We start from the raw sequence: 21,218 nt of genomic DNA on the forward strand, positions 1-21,218 counted from the left end.
AAAGTACTGGAAATGTTGGTGCAGTCTGAGTGGATCTATACAAATATTTCAGTTACACAAGTTACTCTTCTGAAGCTCAAGTGGTAGTATGATAAATCAGATCTGCCTAAAGCACAAAGATAAATCACTAAATCAACCTGTGCGAACCACAAAGGAAATGAGTTCTAAAATTCTTGTACGTTTTGTATTATATTTGTAAGTATAATACATTTTCTGAATAGTACAAGTATAATACTGTATAGTATACGTATAATACAAGTTTCTTGCTGAAAGTCAAACACTTCATTTAAAATTCAAATAGCAGACATGATTAAAATACACATCCCTATAATGAACCTATGAGATTTAGAGCAGTTGTGGTGGTTGTTGTTGTGGTGGTGGTGGTGGTGGTGGTGGTGGTGGTATTATTTTGACTCCTGGCCATATGGGTACTGGTTCTCCAGAATGTCCTGTCTTCTGTTTTGGTCTATAGGCTTCAGAATGGCTGGTTTATGATTGTATCCCACCGTCTTGTTGCTGCTTGTCCTCTTCCTTTTTTACCTTCAACAACTCCAAGAATGATGGTCTTTTCCAATGAATTGGTTCTTCAGAATTTGTCATAATCAGATCGCTTAGTATATTTGATATTTGAGTTTGGATGTGAACTTTATCTGATTTTAGATATTTTTGCAACATAAAGCTTTTCTCATTGTAGGACAGTGTGGCCTTGGAGCGTGACTGTGGTCTTAGTCTCCCCTGCATGATTCCACTCATGACTCAGACAGCTAGTGCTAACGGGGGGCTGCTGCTCACACTGCCTGGCCCTCTCTCCAAGAGCATGTTGCTCATAACCTCTGATATTATTTCAGGTTATTTCCCTGGAACTATTTATTTTCCGAGTTCAGTGTCTCCGCGTCCATGTTTGGTGCCAGGTGGGAATGCTGTAACTAGCAGTAATGTGATTAGAATAAAAGGTCTTCCATCCTCTGATTGATATCTCAGGACTGGGGGTTTCTGGACTTGTTTTGGCAGGCGTTTCTTTGTGTTCAGCACTTTTTTGCAAAAGCAGGTCCAGTTTATGAGCTGATGGTCTCATGATGGTTCTACAGTTCAAGGTGGTCCATTGTAAGTAAAGTCCTGAAAAATTTGGTGTGGTTCAGCACTTCCTCTGTGTTTCTGCAGAGGAAGGTGAAAGAGGCACAGAGTCAGCAGCTTGCTATGTGGGAAAGGCTAACTAAGTAACTTTTTTGTCCTGTCTGAAATGCTAAGATGTGGAGGTCTCGTTTACTTTTATATTTAAATTCACACACTAGTTTGATGTCTTTTTATTTTCTTAGCTATTTTTGTTTTTCACTCTGCCCTCCAAGGCAGGACAGTTAGTCATTGTCTCAGTATTTCTTATCAGTGTTTGATATGGCACCAGTATTTATTTCAACGTTCCTCTGTTCTCTGAAGGATTTCTCTGTAAAACTCAGGACGGGGCTTTCTGGTCTGCTACAGTGCAGAAGAACCGGATAGGAATCTTGGCATGCTTCATTTATTCAGGCCCAGAGAGATCACTGAGGACTGATTAACCCTGTGTGTGTGTGTGTGTGTGTGTGTGTGTGTGTGTGTGTGTGTGTGTGTGTGTGTGCAGATCAGGTTCTCGTTGTGTCTGTGAGCAAAGTGGAAGCTTCAGTATTGAGTTGCTGCAGTGGGGCAGTGATGAAGGAGGAAGAGCATCACTCTGAAGATTTCATTGATTAGATGGAGGGATCTGTCATCATGACATCATGATAGTGATGAAAAACTGACGGTGTGCATTGTGGAAATGACCGTGTGTGGTCACTGATCTATAGCGTGCTCCAGTTCATGTTTATTAATAAGTTCTTCTTTTTAATTTTTGTGCTATATTCTTACTGCACATTATTGACTTTCTTTTTGTAGTAACTGGATTTTTGTAGGATGGTATCATCTCAAATCAAACACTAATTTTTTGCAGTAGACAGAAATTAAATTTGTAAATCTTGTGATTTTTAAATTTGCACTTTTTCAAATTACGAAATTGCACACACATTCTTTGTTTATATTTTATGTATGTTGAGTGCGTGTGGGTTGGGGGTTGCTTGTTTGTTCCAGGTCATTGAAGACCTGTGTGTGTGTGTGTGTGTGTGTGTGTGTGTGTGTGTGTGTGTGTGTGTGTGTGTGTGTGTGTGTGTGTTTGTATGTATGTACAGTTGTTCTTAAAAGTTTGGGTGCAGTCTGATCAAATGTTTGAGTTTTTTTTTTTTTTTGAAGTGAAAACACATTCTCTACAGAGAGCACACTTCTGCACATTTCATATAAGAACTTTTGTTATATTTCATTTTTGATAAAATAAATACATTGTGCTCTACAGTTATCAGAATTTTCATATTTAAAGGAGAATTCCGCCAATTTTTCAAAATGTCTGCATAATTAAACGCTTAAGATGTACACAAAGCCATTCAGTGTGGTCTGAGGTGAAATGCTCTGTTCTAGAGAAACTTGGTTTCAGAACTGCTCACAGTGGTGGTGATGGGAACTGTTATCTGCCTCTAAAACCTGTCTTACAGTTATTACATTAAATGGTTACAAATAGGCCCCTGTGACATTGTTTTATGAAAGTTTTGAGGTGAAATATAGCCTGAATGCAGAGGTACGTGCATGGTGTTTCAAGCAAAATAGTACCTAGTAGAAGAAAAAAAAAAAGTTTTCTTTTAAGATTTAACATAATTTTACCCTTAATTTTTACCTTAATTGAACTGTGTGTTGTGGGCACTGCAGCCACTGATTCCTATCAAGAAAGCTGAGCTGGTAAGTTTCTCTAGAAGGGAACATTTGATATCAAACCACTCTGAATGACTTGGTTTATATATTATCAACTGGCGTATGCTGAAATTTGGGAAAATGGTCCAATATGCCCTAGAGGATGTAGAAAATAAACAAAACTTTGAATTTGGGGGTCGTATTTGAATTCGTATTCAACCCAAGTTCTTTCTGCAGTTTTTAGTTTAGCACTGACCTGCACAGTATGCAGTGTGTTGCAGGGCCACAGACTATGCTCTCCCAACTGTGTACTACGTGCTCCCCTGTCCCCCCTGTCCTTCAGCTGCTACATCTGAGCTCTGCCTTCATCAGGGCCAGCTATCTGTGCTATTTTCACCATGATGAGCACATTGAAATCAGCAGGGAGAAGAAAAATGGAATCAGCATTGAGGGAGAGGGTGAGCGAGTGACTGAGGGAGAGAGAGTAAGAGGGACTGCTTTACTAGAGCTCATGGCCCGAACGGGGTTCAATAATTCATGGCTGAGTGGATGCCGATGCCGCGGCTGACCTTGAAAGATTTCCACCCTTAGTTCTAATGGGTCGATGCTGGTGAACTAGGCTAGATTACTTGCTTTTGTGTTTCTGTGTACAAAAAGATCTGGGGTAAACATCACATTTTTGTCTCAAGAAGTAAAAATCTGTATGACTTTACTGATTGAAATTAAAGGGAAGTAGCACAATGAATTCCAAGCCAATAATCAATCGAGAAGTAAAGATACTTAATGACAGGATTTTCTGCCGTCTTTGGTCATGGTTGGTGCAGTCAACCAACCAGACTTCCATTCAGTTCCGCAGACAAATGACCAGAGAAGGGGTGTACATGGAAGTTCTAGGGTTTTCAGTCATTCTGAGCCATTGCTGCGCATCACTGGGTAACACTGAATTAGAATGACAGTTTTGTATGAAGCCAATCCTTTGGGGGGAATTTAGTGCATGTTCAATAATGCTTCCAGTGATTGCAGTGTTAATTGAAAAAAGCACTTAGCCTCCAAAGTGAGATTGCTCTGTAAAGCTGGCATGCGCAGAGTGCATTGCAGCATTAGTGGGTGTTCAAACGATACCTTTTTAAGTGTGAATCGGGATGCAGGATGTTTCAATGACAAATAGGTAAACGCACAACAAAGATATGAGAGACTGTGACTGAGACGAGAATGTTTCAAAACTGGCATATATAATAAATATGTTTATGTTGCAGTCTGTGTCATTTGTGCAGCTCCAGTGTTTGAATTTAGAAAAGCTGTTCTTGATATTGATTGAAAGCTGAGGTGGCATGATGCCTTTTTGTGTTGCTCATCAGAAAAGTTGACTGTAGTAGTGGGTGGTATAGTCACAAATTTATGTCACAGTATGATCAATATATATTTGTGTGTGTGTGTGTGTGTGTGTGTGTGTGTGTGTGTACACACTATATTTCCCAAAGTATTCACTCACCCATCCAAATCATTGATTTCACGTGTTCCAATCACTTCCATCGCCACAGGTGCATAAAACCAAGCACCTAGGCCTGCAGACTGCTTCTACAAACATTTATGAAAGAATGGGTCGCTCTCAGGAGCTCAGTGAATTCCAGTGGTACCATGATAGGATGCCACATGTGCAACAAGTCATGAAATTTCCTCGCTACTAAGTATTCCACAGCCAGCTGTCAATGGTATTATAACAAAGTGGAAGCGATTGGGAATGACAGAGGTCGCCAACTTTCTGTAGTCAATCACTAAAGACCTCCAAACTTCATGTGGCCTTCAGATTAGCTCAAGAACAGCATAGAGAGCTTCATGGAATGGGTTTCCATGACCGAGCAGCTACATCCAAGCCTTACATCACCAAGAGCAAAGCAAAGTGTTGAATGCCATGGTTGAAAGCGCTGCCACTGGACTGTAGACCAGTGGAGACGTGTTCTCTGGAGTGACAAATCATGCTTCTCCATCTGGCAATCTGATGGACATGTCTGGGTTTGGCGGTTGCCAAGAGAACAGTACTTGTCTGACTGTATTGTGCCAAGTGTAAAGTTTGGTGGAGGGGGGATTATGGTGTGGGTTTTTTCTTTTTTTTTTTTTTTTCCCCTCAGGAGTTGGGCTTGGCTCCTTGGTTTCAGTGAAAGGAACTTTTATTGCTTTAGCAGACCAAGAGGTTTTGGACAATTTCATGCTCCCAACTTTGTGGGAACAGTTTGAACTTCCTGTTCCAACATGATTGGACATGAATGAGTGAGTTTAGTGTGGAAAACCTTTAGGATGAATTACAGCGGAGGCTGCGAGCCAGGTCTTCTCGTCCAACATGAGTGTCTGACCTCACAAATGCGCTTTTGGAAGAACGGTCAAAAATTCCCATAAACATACACCTAACACTTGTGGAAAGCCTCCCCAGAAGAGTTGAAGCTGTTATAGCTGCAAAGGGTGGGCCGACATCATATTGAACCCTATGGATTAAGAGTGTGATCTCACTCAATTTCATAAGCATGTGAAGCCAGACGAGCGAACACTTATTGCAATACAGTGTGTACTATATATATATAATACACTATATTTCCAAAAGTATTCGCTCATCTGCCTTTATGTGCACATGTACTTGAGTGACATCACTTTAATTCATCCCAAAGGTGTTCTATCGGCTTTGTCGCCAAACTTTGCGCAGGTGACATCCTATGTACGTACGTATGTATGTACAAAACCTTGTATATCCAAAACCTTCCAACCTTGTAACTGCTGAGAAGTTGAGACATTTTTTGTGGTACATTCATTATGAACATTTTACAACAAATGAGAAAAATGGACAAGTTTTGTCCTGACAGCAATTATATATGTGTGTGTGTGTGTGTGTGTGTGTGTGTGTGTGTAATATAAATATATACTAGTGTGTAATATAAATATATATTTATATTACACACTAATTTTTATATATATATATATATATATATATATATATATATATATATATATATGACTCCTTTATCCTTTACTTAAATCAGACTGTTTAAATTTTCAGCTATAACTGTCCTTTTTCTTTCACTATCTGCTCACTTGTGTACAACACTAAGTGCATTGCTGCCTTCTACAGGTTGTCATAACTCACTGTAGGTTGGATGTTGCTTTGACAACATAAACAAGAAATTGTGAGCAGAAATATTTTTTTTATGATCAACATTGTCCAATAATTGTTATTGGTATCAGCTGATAGATTTCTGTTTCACTATGGGAAAAGAAGAAGTGGCATCAAATCAAATCAAATCAAATCAAATTTATTTATATAGCGCTTTTTACAACTGATGTTGTCACAAAGCAGCTTTACAAAAATGGGAATCACAGCACAGAGAATCAGACAAAACACTGAACATAATATACAGAATATACAGAACCCCCGTGAGCGCTGAGGCAAGGAAAAACTCCCTCAGAGCTGGAGGAGGAAGAAACCTCGGGAGGACCAAGACTCACATCTAAAGGGGGGACCATCCTACCACTGGTCAGACAACTTATAAGTTAAACATTGAAAAGTCAATTTTACATCCACGCAGTTCTAATATATTCAGGTGTGTATAATCAACAGTGGAAACAATTAGAGTTCATATAGATTTGGATGTGATCTGTAGTGGAGAAGCTGCGTTCCAGAAACTTCCATCAGTCTGGTCAATCAGGGGGACAGGGGGACTTGAGGGTGGGACATCCATCAGTATTGGGCCGGACCGGTGGACAGTCAGTAACTCGGAGGAAGGAAAGATTTAGGAATTAGTTTAGACTGGATTTATGAAGAACAGAAAATGTAAAAAATTATCAGAGTGTGACTAATGACTCCGGCAGGTCTGAATATAACAGCCTAACTAAAGGGAGAGAGCCAGAAGGTAACATAGACACGGAGGCTCCCTGAGACACTGGCATTCACCCACTCCACCGTCCACAAACCTGAGTGACTGCATGTAGTGAGTGACAGCAGCACCAGCATCTCAGTTTACCCACAATTCACTATGTCCATGAACCCCTGGATCTGCAGCCTTATCTAAAGGGAATTAACATTAACTACCAAAAGCTAAACTAAACAAGTAAGTTTTTAGTCTAGACTTAAAGATTGAGACTGTGTCTGAGTCCCGAACATTATCGGGGAGATTATTCCAGAGTTGGGGCGCTTTATAAGAGAAAGCTCTTCCTCCTGCAGAGCTTCTCTGAATTTTGGGAACTACTAGGAAGCCAGCACCCTGTGATCTAAGTAATCGTGGTGGTTCATAATAGGAGATAAGGTCTCTCAGATACTCAGGAGCGAGCCCATGTAGGGCTTTATACGTTAACAGGAGAATTTTATAGTCTATGCGGAATTTGACTGGAAGCCAGTGAAGAGCTGATAGGACTGGACTAATATGGTCAAATTTTCTAGTTTTAGTAAGGACCCTGGCTGCAGCATTTTGAACTAGCTGAAGTTTATTTAAGTTACTGCTAGAACATCCTGACAGTAGCGCATTACAGTAGTCTAGCCTTGACGTAATGAAGGCATGTACTAATTTTTCTGCGTCATGTAAGGATAAAGCATTTCTTAGCTTGGCGATGTTACGGAGATGTAGAAAAGCTGTTTTAGTAACATTAGATATGTGTTTATCAAATGCTAGATCTGAATCTATGATAACGCCAAGATTTTTAGCTGTTGAACCAGGTGTGACTGAGAAGTCGGCCAGATTCAACATTAGGTGTGATAATTTATTTCTAGCAGCTTTAGGGCCTAATAGAAGAACTTCTGTTTTATCACTATTTAATAGAAGAAAGTTGTGTGACATCCATGATTTCACATCTTTTACGCAATCCTCCATTTTCTTTATTCTCTGTTTGTCATCAGGTTTGGCTGATATGAAGAGCTGCGTGTCGTCTGCATAACAATGAAAATTAACATTATGTTTTCTAATAACTTTGCCCAGGGGGAGCATGTATAACGTAAATAATAACGGTCCTAAGATAGAGCCTTGTGGAACTCCATATCTAACCTTTGTATAATTGGAGGGTATATTATTTACCCTCACAAACTGAAAACGATCGGTCAAGTATGATTTGAACCACGATAAGGCAGTTCCAGTTATACCGACCATTTTCTCTAATCTTTCTAGGAGGATATTATGATCTATTGTATCAAAAGCTGCGCTCAGATCAAGAAGTACCAGTAAAGAAACGCAGCCTTGGTCAGCGGCAAGAAGCAGATCATTTGTTATCTTAACTAGAGCTGTCTCAGTGCTATGATGAGGCCTAAATCCAGAATTGGAATTTTTCATAGATCTGGTTTCTTTGCAGATAAGAGCCAAGTTGTTGGGCCACGGCCTTTTCTAAAATCTTAGAAATAAATGGTAAATTTGAAATAGGTCTATAGTTAGATAGTACACTAGGATCAAGATTTGGTTTCTTGATCAAAGGTTTAATTACTGCTAGTTTAAAGGCTTTGGGAACATGCCCCAGGTTTAATGATGAGTTTACTATTGTTAATAGTGGTTTAATTATGTCTGGTAATACCTGTTTTAATAGTTTTGTGGGAACTGCATCAAGTGTACAGGTTGTGCAGTTTGATGAGGAGATAATTTTCTCCAGTTCTAAATGATGTAGTGGGTTAAAAACTTCCAACCTGACTTCGGTAGCTGGATTTTGTTCTATATCAGCCACACCAGATGACAGACAAGATGTGCTATTTATCTGTTGAATTTTGTCCCGAATATTTTCGATTTTATTATCAAAATAGCATCATGCCACATGTGATGCGTAACTCTGATACGTTAAGCAAAATAAGGGTGTGATCCCTCTACTTATAGTCGATCATCTGTCAGTTTTCCTCCGAGCTGAGCCGGAACACTGACCTCAGTAATTACCACCGGCCTTTTGGGTGCAGTTGACAGCTGTGATCAATCACACTGAGCCTGGACCTGATAACAGTGCTGCGTGTTCCTGATAAGGGCTGGACAGATGTCACATGGCAGGTACTGCCTATGTTGGTACAGGTCAGGAATGGGCAGCTGGGCAGCTCACTTTTCATACACACCTGACTTAATTATGTTGTTCTTGAGTCGTTGTTTTAAAAAAATAAAAAAAGGGGAGGATACTGAAAAACTGCAGGCTGTCAAACACCTGTAGCACACTTCATCATAATAAACATTCCCCTTTTACTTATTGGCGTTGTTGACCAAAAGATGTGTGGATATGGAGTATAATAGGCTTTTTATGCTGCAGATTTATAAATCTGTGATTGTAGTATTACCTCCTCCACTCAGCTTTCAGGTTCCAGATGTAAGGCGAACTTACCTTTGCACTAATAAGCTGAGCATTAAGCAACCATGTGCATTGCTCACTAGAACCTAAATTAAAATCATATTCCAGTCAAAGTGTTTCTCCTGTAATGATAGAAGGGCTGATCTAACTGAACTGAACCAGACCAGATTGGACTTTTGAACACATTCCTGTGGAAGTGGAAATCAATGAGGGAGCAAACGTGGCATCTGTCAAAAAGCCAGTGACTTGTTTATGGCTGTGAGTTATGCTAAGGCAGCTCTGTGTGTGTGTGTGTGTGTGTGTGTGTGTGTGTGTGTGTGTGTGTGTGTGTGTGTGTGTGTGTGTGTGTGTGTGTGTGTGTGTTAATGTATTCCTATACGTGCTAGGACCTGTTATTTTCACTAGCACGTTTAGTATGTGGTCATTGACTTATGAGGTACTTAAAGGGACATTTATTTGACTTTATTGAGCCTTAAAGAGTCCAAACCCTGTTACTGAATCAGTGTAACTTTGTCACAGAATCAGTGTTAGGCTCCACAAGTGTAGTAATACATAATATGCGTGGTGTTTCTTTGAGGGAGCTGAACACAGACCGTGGGTCGATGAGTCCTGCCAGTCTGCTGAGTGAGGAGATGAAAACCTGCTGTTGCATCATTGATTCTCTTTGCTTAGGAACACACACACACGGTGTAGCTCTACTCTAGAGTAATGTTGGGCTGAATGTTTTGAGGGAAGATATCTAATTGTGATTTTTGTGATCCATACTGTGATTGTAATTTAAACTGAGATAAGGTCCAGGCTTGTTATTTTGGCCTAAAAGACCTTGAATATACACTTCTCTGAATGATGAACGTTGTGAACCAGACTGCCAGCTAGTTGTGGTTGTTTTTAGGTAAGTGTCATTGTCTTCTTGTGATGAAATGGACTCCATATAATGATTTCAGCATTCATTTTTTCAGACTGCTGGCACCTCGAACAGTTAACTGAGTACTGGAATACCTGTGCACCTGTTTTCATGTACACAGCACATGGCTGCTTCAGATAGATCTGACCCATCTGCAGGCAGTTCACAAGCTATTTATCATTTCCTCTCTTAAAACTTGATATCATTGTTGATCATATAAGCCATTATTAAATTACAGCTTTAGAAAATTGCAGCTTTTTTGAAAACAAAGCTGTGCTGTCACTCATGGATTTTGACTTTGTGGTTGTGTCAAAGTTAATAAAAACAACAAAAAAGTGTAAATAGTTGTTTTTAATAACATAAGACTAATGGGCTTCAATAACAGTAATCTAGAGCAGAGGTGGAAATCTCTAGTCCTGGAGGGCCAGATTCTTGCACAGTTTGGCAGTTTTCCTATGCAGGTACACATGATTCAGCTCATCTGCAATTACCAGGTTTAGCTGGAGTGCTAAAGCAGGAAAATCAGCAAACTGTTTGGACTTTGACTGATCTAAGGTCTGACTTGTTATAGCCATGTTATTTTTAACAAGAATATATTTACAAGCTATTAACATGATTTATTAAACCATTGCAATATGAGCAGAAACCTTTTAAATGGGCTTCTGTGTGCTGGTACTACATTATCTGTCTTAGTGAAATGGCCCATTGGCAAAGGAGTCACCAGCATTGATTTAGAGGATCCACAGTTTAGTTAGCAAAAGCATCTCCGTCAGTATTCACAGCTCTTTTTTTTTTTTTTTTTTTCCTGAAAACATGACTCTAGCTCTCCTGCCTCCACGAATCCCTAACCTCCAGAATTATTGTTGACTGACGAAGGTTACAGGGTGCAACAGGACGATAGAGTACAGCTGAGTAGAATGGTAAAAATACAGTGTCACAATATGTCAAGAAGTTTTTCACAATGCACTTTTTGTCACAATGTTTTTTTTTTTTTTCAGGCATCTGGGAAGTTGGAACAAAGTAGCGCCACATTTAAAAGTACTGTGGTGCACTAATTCCAATAAAACACTTCATGTGTTTTTAACATACTTATGATACCCATGATATACTCAGAAAAGCATATTGTGACATTTTGTCATGTAATTTATCACAATAGCGATGAATATTGTCATACTGGTCAGTCCTATGATAGTATTGCATATGATTTCACAAGCCTAGACTCAGCTGAACTTGGCTAATTATCAACCCCTTCATGAGCTGAGTCAGGCATGTTGGAGCAGGTTAAACATAACTGAGCAGAGCATGGAGTCTCCAGGAGTGGGAATGGGAACCACTACCCCAGAGAGACTGATCTGTTCTGTTTTAACTCTCTTGAAATTAAGTGAATGTAGACTTCAGTTGATATGATGTATTATTAGTAGTACATTATGTTACGGCTGAAACATTATTGATTACTGTAAGACTGACTCAAATAATCTGGAAACAGCTAGTTTTCAGGTACTCCTTTGAAAGGATAATTGAATATTAGAAGTCTGTAAAATGCTGTTCATGTCTGCCTTAGTTCTGTTGCTTATTATTCAAATAACTGACTAATTAAACCATTCTGCTGTTTCCCTCACTTTGTCCCCACCTGGCATTTATGCATATCTTGAATACTTGTATACTTGCATATTGTGAGGTACAGGTGTCCGGTGCATCTCAGAGGCACGTTATAGGCCAATAAAGGACCACCTTAACCACCTGCATCATCACAGCAGAGATGAAAGCACCTGCTTATTTGTCTCCTATCCCATTTATTTTTAAGCTGTATTAGCAGTACATGCAGTCTAAATATTACAGCCTGTGCTTTTACACAAACAAGGTATATTTTTGTCTAACAAACACAGGGAGAGGCTGACATAGTACATGTGCACAAAATCCTTCCTCCTGACACAAAATCTCATTAGAAACAGAACTGGAGACACCTTTTGAGAGCCATTGAAATACCAGGTGTAAACAGCTACACATCTGCCTGTCCACTTGTGATCAGATCATTTGTGACCGAAGTTAATACCAGATATGAACATGGCCATTTAGAATTCCATCAGTGCAACAACTTCTCTTATGGTGCAAAGAAACAACAGGAGCCATATCGCTAGAAATCTGCATTCCCGCTAATTTTGATATTCTCATATCTCAGAAAGTTCATGAATAACTGTTAACCACAGGGAAGGAAAAAAAAAATGAAAGAAAGATAAAAACACACTTTGGCCAACTTGTTCACTGGTGTTGCACAAAATATAGAAATATGCAGAATAATGTTTTATTCAAAAACTTGACATTTCGAAAGAGAAATATATTGTCATTGTTCTTGACCTAGTTAAAATCAGCTAGAGTAGTTAAGCCTATTAAGCCTAGGCAATTATGTTTCGGAATAGTGAAGTATAAAACGACACATGTATTTTTACAAATGTATATTTTACAAATACAAGCAAAATCAAGTTTCACTGAATTATTAGCCTAAATGGTTTTTGTCTTTCCACAATGAAACCTAATGAACACCCAAATAAGGATTTCAGTACTCGAGTGGTTAACCAAGTACACATCCCTGCATATCACCCTCTTCATTATAGAAATGTCTTATTTTTAAGTGAATGGACTCTTTTGACTCTGCAGTGTCAGGTAAGAATGTTGGATCTAATACAAAACAGCTTAGTCTAAATATGGGTGTCTGAATCTTGTGCTGATTCATAAACACCAAACTGTTGTCATACAATAATAAACCTGTCACAACATATATTTACCTCCTTTACAGGCACGTCTCTCATTCCTAAGACCTTACAGAGTCTTGTTAGCACATGCCAGAGTCATGCTATGTTGTCTTTTGATGAATGAAGAGAAGTATTTTACAAGTCCTGCTTCTTACAGCCTTGCTATCTTGATTCTTGAACAGAAATGGTCTTGTAACCTTTATAACAACACAAGTTTGTCAAAAGCATTTCTTTTTTCCACTTCATTTTTTTTATCGACGCTGTGAAATCTCCCACAGGAAAAAGATCCATTGCTGTAATGGACTTCTTTTGTAGTTAGTCTCAACACTCTCTGCTCTCTCTTTTCCTTATGCTATTTATCAGTCAACTGAAGGTCTGTGTGGTGGATCATAGGCAATAAATGTCAGGGTCTTCAATTCTTTCCAGTGTACAGGCAGCTATTGTTTGCTTATGTAAATACTAGGTTGTCAAGAGTGATTTATGCTTGGTGTCCCACAGGGATCTACACTGTGCCCGCCACTGTTCTTTCTTTACAGCTCTTCCCTGTGAGATTTAGGCATGCTCGTTATTGCCATGACTTGCTTAGCATCGTTTCAGTGCCTCGTCAAGGCCCAGCTTGAAAACTGTTGAGCACGTATTTCCTGGAATTTGAAAAGACCTCGTTGTTTGGGAATGAGGTTCTGCAAAGTTTATTTTATCTGCAGTTAGAGGCTGTGTCCCAGTAGGTCTGGTAGGGTGGTGTAGTTATAGGTTATGTATATTGTGTGCCACACATGGATGTCAAATTTTTAACAAAATGTATTATTGTGTCTCGGTTTTTTGAAATAGTGAAAAATAAGAGTGGATAAAAATATGCCTTTTTAATATTTTTAGTTTATTAGAGCAATCAACATTATAATAGTACAATATTTGAAACATCAGTTGAACTTTGTTTGTCCCAATTAAATGCTATGGCTACAAGCGAATGTTAGGCCCAAGCTAACGTACTAGCCAAAGTTCAGCATGCTAATCACAATACTATGATGTGATGCAATAGATATGCGATACAAATTGATGCAATACGTCGTGTTGTATTGTTCCATCCTTAGCTGGTCCATGTGACTGTAGACGCCATTGGGAAAGAATGGCTCAGTTGGCTTCCTTTCATGAGGAGATTTCTTTTGCTGAACCTTTTAAGGACATTAACATACGTCACTCATAAGTTGACAACGTAGCAACGTGTTAAGTGTTTGCAACAGGAATTTGTCATTACTCAAGTATGCGGCTGCTTCATAACTTCACTTGCGTTTGGCTGATTGTGCTTAGACACGGTGCTGATGAATGAAGTGTAGTAAACAGGAAGCCGTGGCTTGTGTCCCAGTACTGTGACAGGGCTGACTTTCAGAGGAAAGTGGCCCTTGGAAAGTTTGCACATTGTTCTCTGAGCTTCATCAGCCAAAGCCACAAATAGCCAACAATGGAAGTGGCGTCTAACAAGCTGCAGAAGTATTTGTATATACGGAGAGTGGAAAGCTGGGTGGGGAGCTTGTAGACAATAGCTGATCTATTTATTTATTTAATTTATCTTTCCTTGGCTTTCTGTTTTGTGTAATTAAAACCTTTAATTATGGATCACAAACATCTACACTTCTTACAGGAAAGAAGACTGCTTGCGTTCTGGGAAGTAATTTCAGGTGCACAGTATGTATGAAATAAGAATGTCCTTTGTAGCTACGTATAGTGCTGGACGATTTATGTTCTATATTGGTACACCAATTTTCATGTCACACAACAGTGTGGATTTTTAGTATCAGCAGTAATGATTGTGCTCCTGCAGAGCTGTAAAAAGGCCTTTTGAAAACTTAAAGTTCTTAAATATTTAAGGTTATAAAAAAGGTTATAATTAAAATCATAATTGCACTGTTAGGAAATATTAAATTCTAGTATGATTCTTAAAGACAGAGTTGAAGAGTTGTTTAGAATGAAATTCTTAGAGAGATCTGCCATCCAAAACTATGTGCAGTTTCAGGGCATATGTTTGTAGAACACCATAAAGGCCTGACAATTATTTTATATTTAATTTCAAGAAGGTTCTGTGGTCTGATGTGACCATAACTGATTAAATTTATGCTGCTGCACATCATAAACCCACCATCCCCACCATGAAGCGCAGTGGTGGCAGCATCATGTTGTGAGGCAGCTTCTCTGCAGCAGGCCCTGGAACGCTTGTGGACAGAGGGTAGAAAAATGCAGGGAAATCCTGGAGGAAAACCTCATGCAGTCTGGAAGAAACCCTAGCCATGGGACAAGATTTGTCTTCCAGTACAACAATGACCCCAGCCAGAGCTGCACAAGAATGACTTAGAACAACAATGTTAATGGAGTCCAGTTCTCAGTCCAATAGAGAGTGGCTGGACTTGAAAAACGCTGTTCGCTCAGTTTTTCAAGGTAAAATTGCAGTGTTCAAATGTGCAAAGCTGACTCTCCCCACAGACTCAAGGCTGTGTTTGCTTGTGGTTCAATGTCCTATGATTTAAAATATATGAAAACGTCTAAGGGGGTGATTACTCTGAGTGTGTTTAGGACTTCAGTGCAATATTGTGGGTGTCATCTTTTTAAAGCTACTGTAATATGCAAAGCCATAAAACACTAACGCACTCTGGCATGTGTAGTAGAAAAGGTCTGAATGAAGTTACTGGGTCATTGGAATTTGTTAAGATGTAAAGGAAACGTTGATGCTCAGATGCTCAAAACTGGTGCATTTTTGTGGTGTATGCTATACAAAGCACAGATTCACTGGTCTTTTATGTTCTGGCAAGAAAAAAAGACTCAAGAAAACAGCAAGTTTGAGGAAAATCATCTGTCACAGAGGCTGTTATGTTAAATGCAGCGTTTCACTGAGCTAATTTTGGGTTTTTGCTCTGCTTCTCCGCAGACACAGGCCTCTGAGAGGGTCTGGTGGATGACATTAGTGAAGTAGGGGTCTGTTTTGGTGTTGTGGTTCTCACTGGGAGCATAGGCATGTCTAGCCCCTTTTTACGGGTGCTCAAGAGTCTTACTGGGTGCTCAGCACCCCTAAAGCTCTGATCCTAGAATTGCCCCTGGCTGTGCGTCATGCCTTTCCTGAGTGAGTCTCTTAAGTGGATGTTGTTGCTGCCTTGCTTCCTTCACTGCCTTTCTTCTAATGCCGTCTGCATAAGTTGGCTCTTTCATACCACACTGATGTAAGCAAATTTGTGTTATTTATTAGGGATGTATGTTCATGAATTTTTTACAGCCAATTTCAGTTTTGATTAATTTACAGCCAGACTGGTCATTGGGCAGTTTTTATTAAACTAATGTTTTTTTTGTTTTTTGTTTTTTTTTAAACCCGGTGCTCACACTGTGTGAGCTAAATGAACACAAACACATTAGCACATTTCCAGTACTTTCTGTTCACCAACGTTGCAATATAAATAACATTTTGCTTTTTAGTGGTCCAAACTGTTCAATTTCAATTTGTAAAAAAAAAAAAAAAAAAAAAAACTTTTTAAATGGAAAAAAAAATCAATTAATAATCTGAGTCAAGTGAAAAACTGAAAAACTACATTAAAAGTAAGCAGCCACTGGCTGTTTAGCACAATGAGTCTTATAAAATTCTGTAATTTTGATACATAATCATGACAAAAATTAGGACACCCCATGAAAACATTTGTCTTTTTTAACATATTTAAACGTAAAAATATGGATATATATATCTTCATTTTAACAATATTGAGAAAGGGAGCTAAATGTTAAAAGGGAACAATGTTAAAAGGGAACAAAAGTTAAATGTCTTTGGAAAATAAGTTAGAAAATGTAATTAATATAATATGCAGTTTTCTTGTGAAATAAAAGTTAGTACACCCTCATTTTTATTACTGCTGCAAATGCCTAAAATTAGAATCAGGGGCATCAACCAGCTTCAAATGATTAGAAGACTGTTAGAGAGGATTTTGGAGGACCTTCTCTTATTCAAACTTTCAGTTTGTTTTGCTCTTGATTGTTGAAGTGAGTGTTATCACCATGATGAGATCCAGAGAGCTCTCTGAGGTGGAGAACATTTAAAACAACTGCCAGCATGGCCAAGTCAGGCCGTCCTAGCAAGTTCAGCCAAGGAGCACATGGCAAGATGCGTGAAGAAGTCTCCAACAATCCTAAAATGTCATCACAGGACTTGCATGTAGCTCTTGGCACAGTTAATATGAAAGCACTTGCATCTACCATCAGAAAGAGTATGTGCAAGTTTGATTTTTCATGGCAGGTGTGAAAGTAGAAAAGGTTTGCTAGAGAACACCTAGACAACGACCAGGACAGTTGATTGAATTCTCAAGTACCTGTCCTGGGCACATCCCTGTAGTTTACAGTTATCATAAAATTACAACACAGATTGGACAAAATAAAAGATTAAGATGAAGTGACCCTTATTAGTCCCACACCGGGGAAATTTCACCTCCACATTTAACCCATCCGTGAAATAAAACACGACATACACTCTAGTGAGCACACACACACTAGGGGACAGTGAGCACACTTGCCCGGAGCGATGGGCAGCCCAGTCCGAAGCGCCCGGGGAGCAGTTGGGGGTTAGGTGTCTGCTCAAGGACACCTCAGTCATGTGCTGTCGGCTCTTGGGATCGAACTGGCGACCTTCCGGTCACGAGGCTCTTTCCCTAACCTCCAGCCTATGACTGCCCCAAAAAGTAATAAATTGGCTGATTGCTGGTCATGTTTTTGCAGCAAAAGCCGCAGTTTCCTGTAGATTGGCCGTCGGGTAATCTTTTAAACCAGCTTATGATATATGACTGAAAGCTGCATGGGGAAAAAATCCTCAGCTGTATGCTGAGCATTTAGAAAACAATGCTATCTTTTTGCAGGAGTCCTACTCTTCTGGCTCAAGGAATGAGAGGGCTCTGAGTAGATCAGATAACCAGTGGATATATAATAGGATTTCCCCACTGATCTGCCTTCATTCACTCTGCAGTGTGACTGCTTGGCATGTGAGATCCCTTAGAGGCTCAGCTTGGCCTACAAGCCGTAGCTCTCAAATCAGCTTTAGTTTTCCTCATTACCTGATCTGATTTGTGTGTTAAATATGCTCTTGACTTGGGCTCTTGTATTGAGGTGCCTGGTTAGTGCACTTTATGTCCAGAAGTGTCCAGACCATTCCCTCTAATTAGTGAATTTAACTGCATTAAGGTTACACCCATTACTGACACAGATGTTCAACTGTGCACATACAGCTTGTGTAATCTACGTAGAAAAGCATTGGCAGTAGAATGAAATACTTTGGAGCAGCCACAAACGTGCCTAAGCTACTGTCACCGTGTCCACGGCTACTGGACTGATCCATTATCTGTGGGATGAGCTGGGGTTGTGTTTATGATCCACAACTAATCATCCAACATCAGTAGCTTCCTCACAGCAATCTTCCAATATCTAGTGTAAAGCCTTCTAAGAGGAGTAGAAAAGTCTGTTGCTCCAGGTGTCTACAAACTTTTGGACATATGTATTAATGGGTTTATGTCAGAAAAAAAAGTGGAGACATATCTCTGGTTACACAGCAGAAATAAAGCTGATGATTCTCACTTCATTTTTTCACTGGTCCAATTTAACTCTCACACAGAGAAGAATGTATTTGTAAAACCACATCCCTTTCCCCAAACATCCACTGCAGTTTCACTCTCCATTCACTGCCTGGCTGTGTTTTTTATTTATTTTTTCGATGCTTCAGCTTTATCAGATATGTGAAAAATTGGATATGACTGCTCGTCTCAAAGCAGACAATTTTTCTTGCTCCTTTGGCATGCTCCTCATCGCGTGCCCGGCGCCGGCTGCTGCTGCTTTTCAAAAGTGAATTGTTTTTTATACCGAGCCAAGCCAACACAGCCATTTAGCATCTTTCCTGCCAAATAGTTGGCATTTTTAAATCACTGTATAGCATCACTGCAGCCTCCTTACTTTAATTCAGTGTTTTGAAAGGAGCTGCCAGCAATCCACTAAGCAAGCTCTTAAATGGAGTTTACTCCTTCTTATACTGCAGTGCCAGATCAGTCGTGCTTAGGTATTAGCAAAGCGTGTCCTTGTTCAGATGCAAGCTCTCATCTCCTACTCCTTTCTTTGTTATGTATTAAATCGCTACTTTATGCTGACTAACAGGAGGCAGGGTAGAAAATAGCAGAGCCCTCCAAGAGTGGATGACTCATGTTGGATGACTCTGTTGCCTTTAAAATGAATATCACTGCTTTGAAACCAGGGGAATAGTGCACTCCACAGTAGCAGCTCTTATGCTTTAAAGGGTTTTTTTTTATTTATTTATTTTTTTTGGAAAGTGCTAATATGCTAATGTAAGTGTTCTCTGAGGCTCAATGTTGTAGCTAGCAGATGTGACTGATCTGTGCTCAATGCTGCTTCATAGTCATAGCTGTGAATAGGTCTGAAACAATTTGCTGACATAGTCAACTAGATGTTTTTTTTGTTTTTTTTATTGTTGATGTGACTTGCTTATAAAAGCACCATATTGTTCATATATGAGTTAATTCTGACATATGTCAATACACTCTCTTCACACTGTTGTACCATGGCTTCAGAGGATAAATATAGTGTGTGGGACAATGTTTATTTGAGAGTGCCTTCAGTCATCATAAAATCACAAACACACCAGTTGTTCATACCAGCCAGGAACACAGTAATATTTAACACAGCTAGTGATGTATCAGCTGTTGCTCAGGCAGAAATGCACCATATTTTGTCAGTATTTACAGTCTTGTAAAAATGGGAAATAGCTAAATGTTTAGCACCTATAAGTGAGGAAATGGGAAAGGTTATAAATTGGAAAATAAAAATGGGCAATATACTTTAATAAATAATTTTAAAAGTTTCCCTTTTTAACTCTATAATTTCTTAGACTTGGTCATTCTTTTGTTTCTCCTGATTGTTTTGGGGATTCTGTAGTGTGGTAGTACAAGAATTTTGCCTGAGAAAGAAAGCTAACAGTAATGTCAATATTTGGCATGATGAGTTATTCAGATTCAGGTTTTTTGTGCCAGTATTTTAATGTATTTCTCACTGAAACAAATGTAGTTATTAGATCAGTCAAATAATCTGAAAAACGAAAAGCCAATAGATTGCTACCTATCTTGGCCAGGACCTGAGATTTTTAGTCTCAGTTTCCTTTGTGGTTATATAAAGGTAATAAATAAATAACCAATTATAGAATGAATTGTTAGCTGCAGCTCTACATGTAACATAGCACAGCATAATCTGAACAGTGTATATAATATATACACTATACAATATACAATAAATTTTTAAAAATTGAGCAAGGATTTTGGTGAGAGATCGTCTCCAACATGATACATTAGCTTCTGCTGAATGTTTGTTATATTTAGCTACTGCGAAAATGCCTTAACAGAGCACTTCAATCGGCTCAGTGCACAGTATTCGCTGACACTGATATAAGAATTGTTACTGGCATAGTAAAAGTTGCATTAGTGCTTTCTTAGATTTCTTAGAAAGCAGGGATGATGAATGGTGGTAGTCCAGAGGTTGTCACTCACCAACAGTTGAATTTCACTTGATCAGGAACTGATCCAAGAGCAGCTGTGAAGTTAGAGGCCAGGTGAACATACCTATTCCACATCCCCCTCCACCCTGTTTGTAAACACTACAGTAGATGCAATAAATGTAATAATTGTGACTTTTAGTATTCTCAAATGATTATAATTTGTGTCAGGGTGTGTGCTTATGTATGTGTGTATGAGTTGTTCCTTAGGTTGTTTGTAGGTCCATTCTGAAATTTGTCTTGATGCTTGTCCTGCTCTTTGTAAAGTGATAGAATCTGTTTCACAGAAAGACCAAAATAATGCAGATAATCTATATAGCCAGCCCACTCTAACTCCCACTCAATCAGATGATACCAGTTTCCCACTCCAGTGCTGTTTTGAGGGTGATGTAACGGTAGTTTGAGCAGAAGTACAGCACTGCAGAAACAGCATGTGGAGATCACACTGTACTGTACATTGTAGTAGATCTTAATCCGCAAATTATGGAAGTTTGGTTTCTTCTGATCTCCCTCTTTTATTTTTGTGGATGCTTTATGTATAGACTTGCCATTCAAAATTCACACATGTAAGTAGAGAATCATCAGTTTATATATGTACTTATTTGGTTTGACTGCTGTAGGGTTGCACCTGTGTGGACCAGTTCTTATCACAGTACATTGCCTTGATTTGTATTCCTAATCTAATTACAGCAGAAGGGCAAAAAGGCCACCTTGCCAGTTGTGCAAAGCGGCATTAATTCTGTTAGCAGCATCTCTGTAGAAACTCTGACATGCAGCTGCTGATGCTGATACTAGTCTTATGCTAATTAGTTTCAAATAGGATGGCTTCATGTTCTTAGTGAAGGCAGAGAGTGATCAGAAGGATTGCAAGAGAAGTATAGAATCCAAAGACATTGCACATAACGTTCTTTGTGGGGTTTGTTTTTCTGAAAACTGAAAACTGTCACGGATCAGTTCTACTACACATTAACGT

General features: G+C 39.1%; 1 protein-coding gene across 3 annotated transcripts in view; it reads left to right on the top strand.

Moving 5' to 3' along the window:
* The window catches only part of LOC108423901 (protein FAM126B), an 83,860-nt gene that overhangs the window by 14,473 nt on the left and 48,169 nt on the right, over positions 1-21,218 (top strand). The window lies entirely within an intron of this gene.

This window comes from Pygocentrus nattereri, chromosome 6 (assembly GCF_015220715.1).
Source record: "Pygocentrus nattereri isolate fPygNat1 chromosome 6, fPygNat1.pri, whole genome shotgun sequence".
Classification (NCBI taxonomy): domain Eukaryota; kingdom Metazoa; phylum Chordata; class Actinopteri; order Characiformes; family Serrasalmidae; genus Pygocentrus; species Pygocentrus nattereri.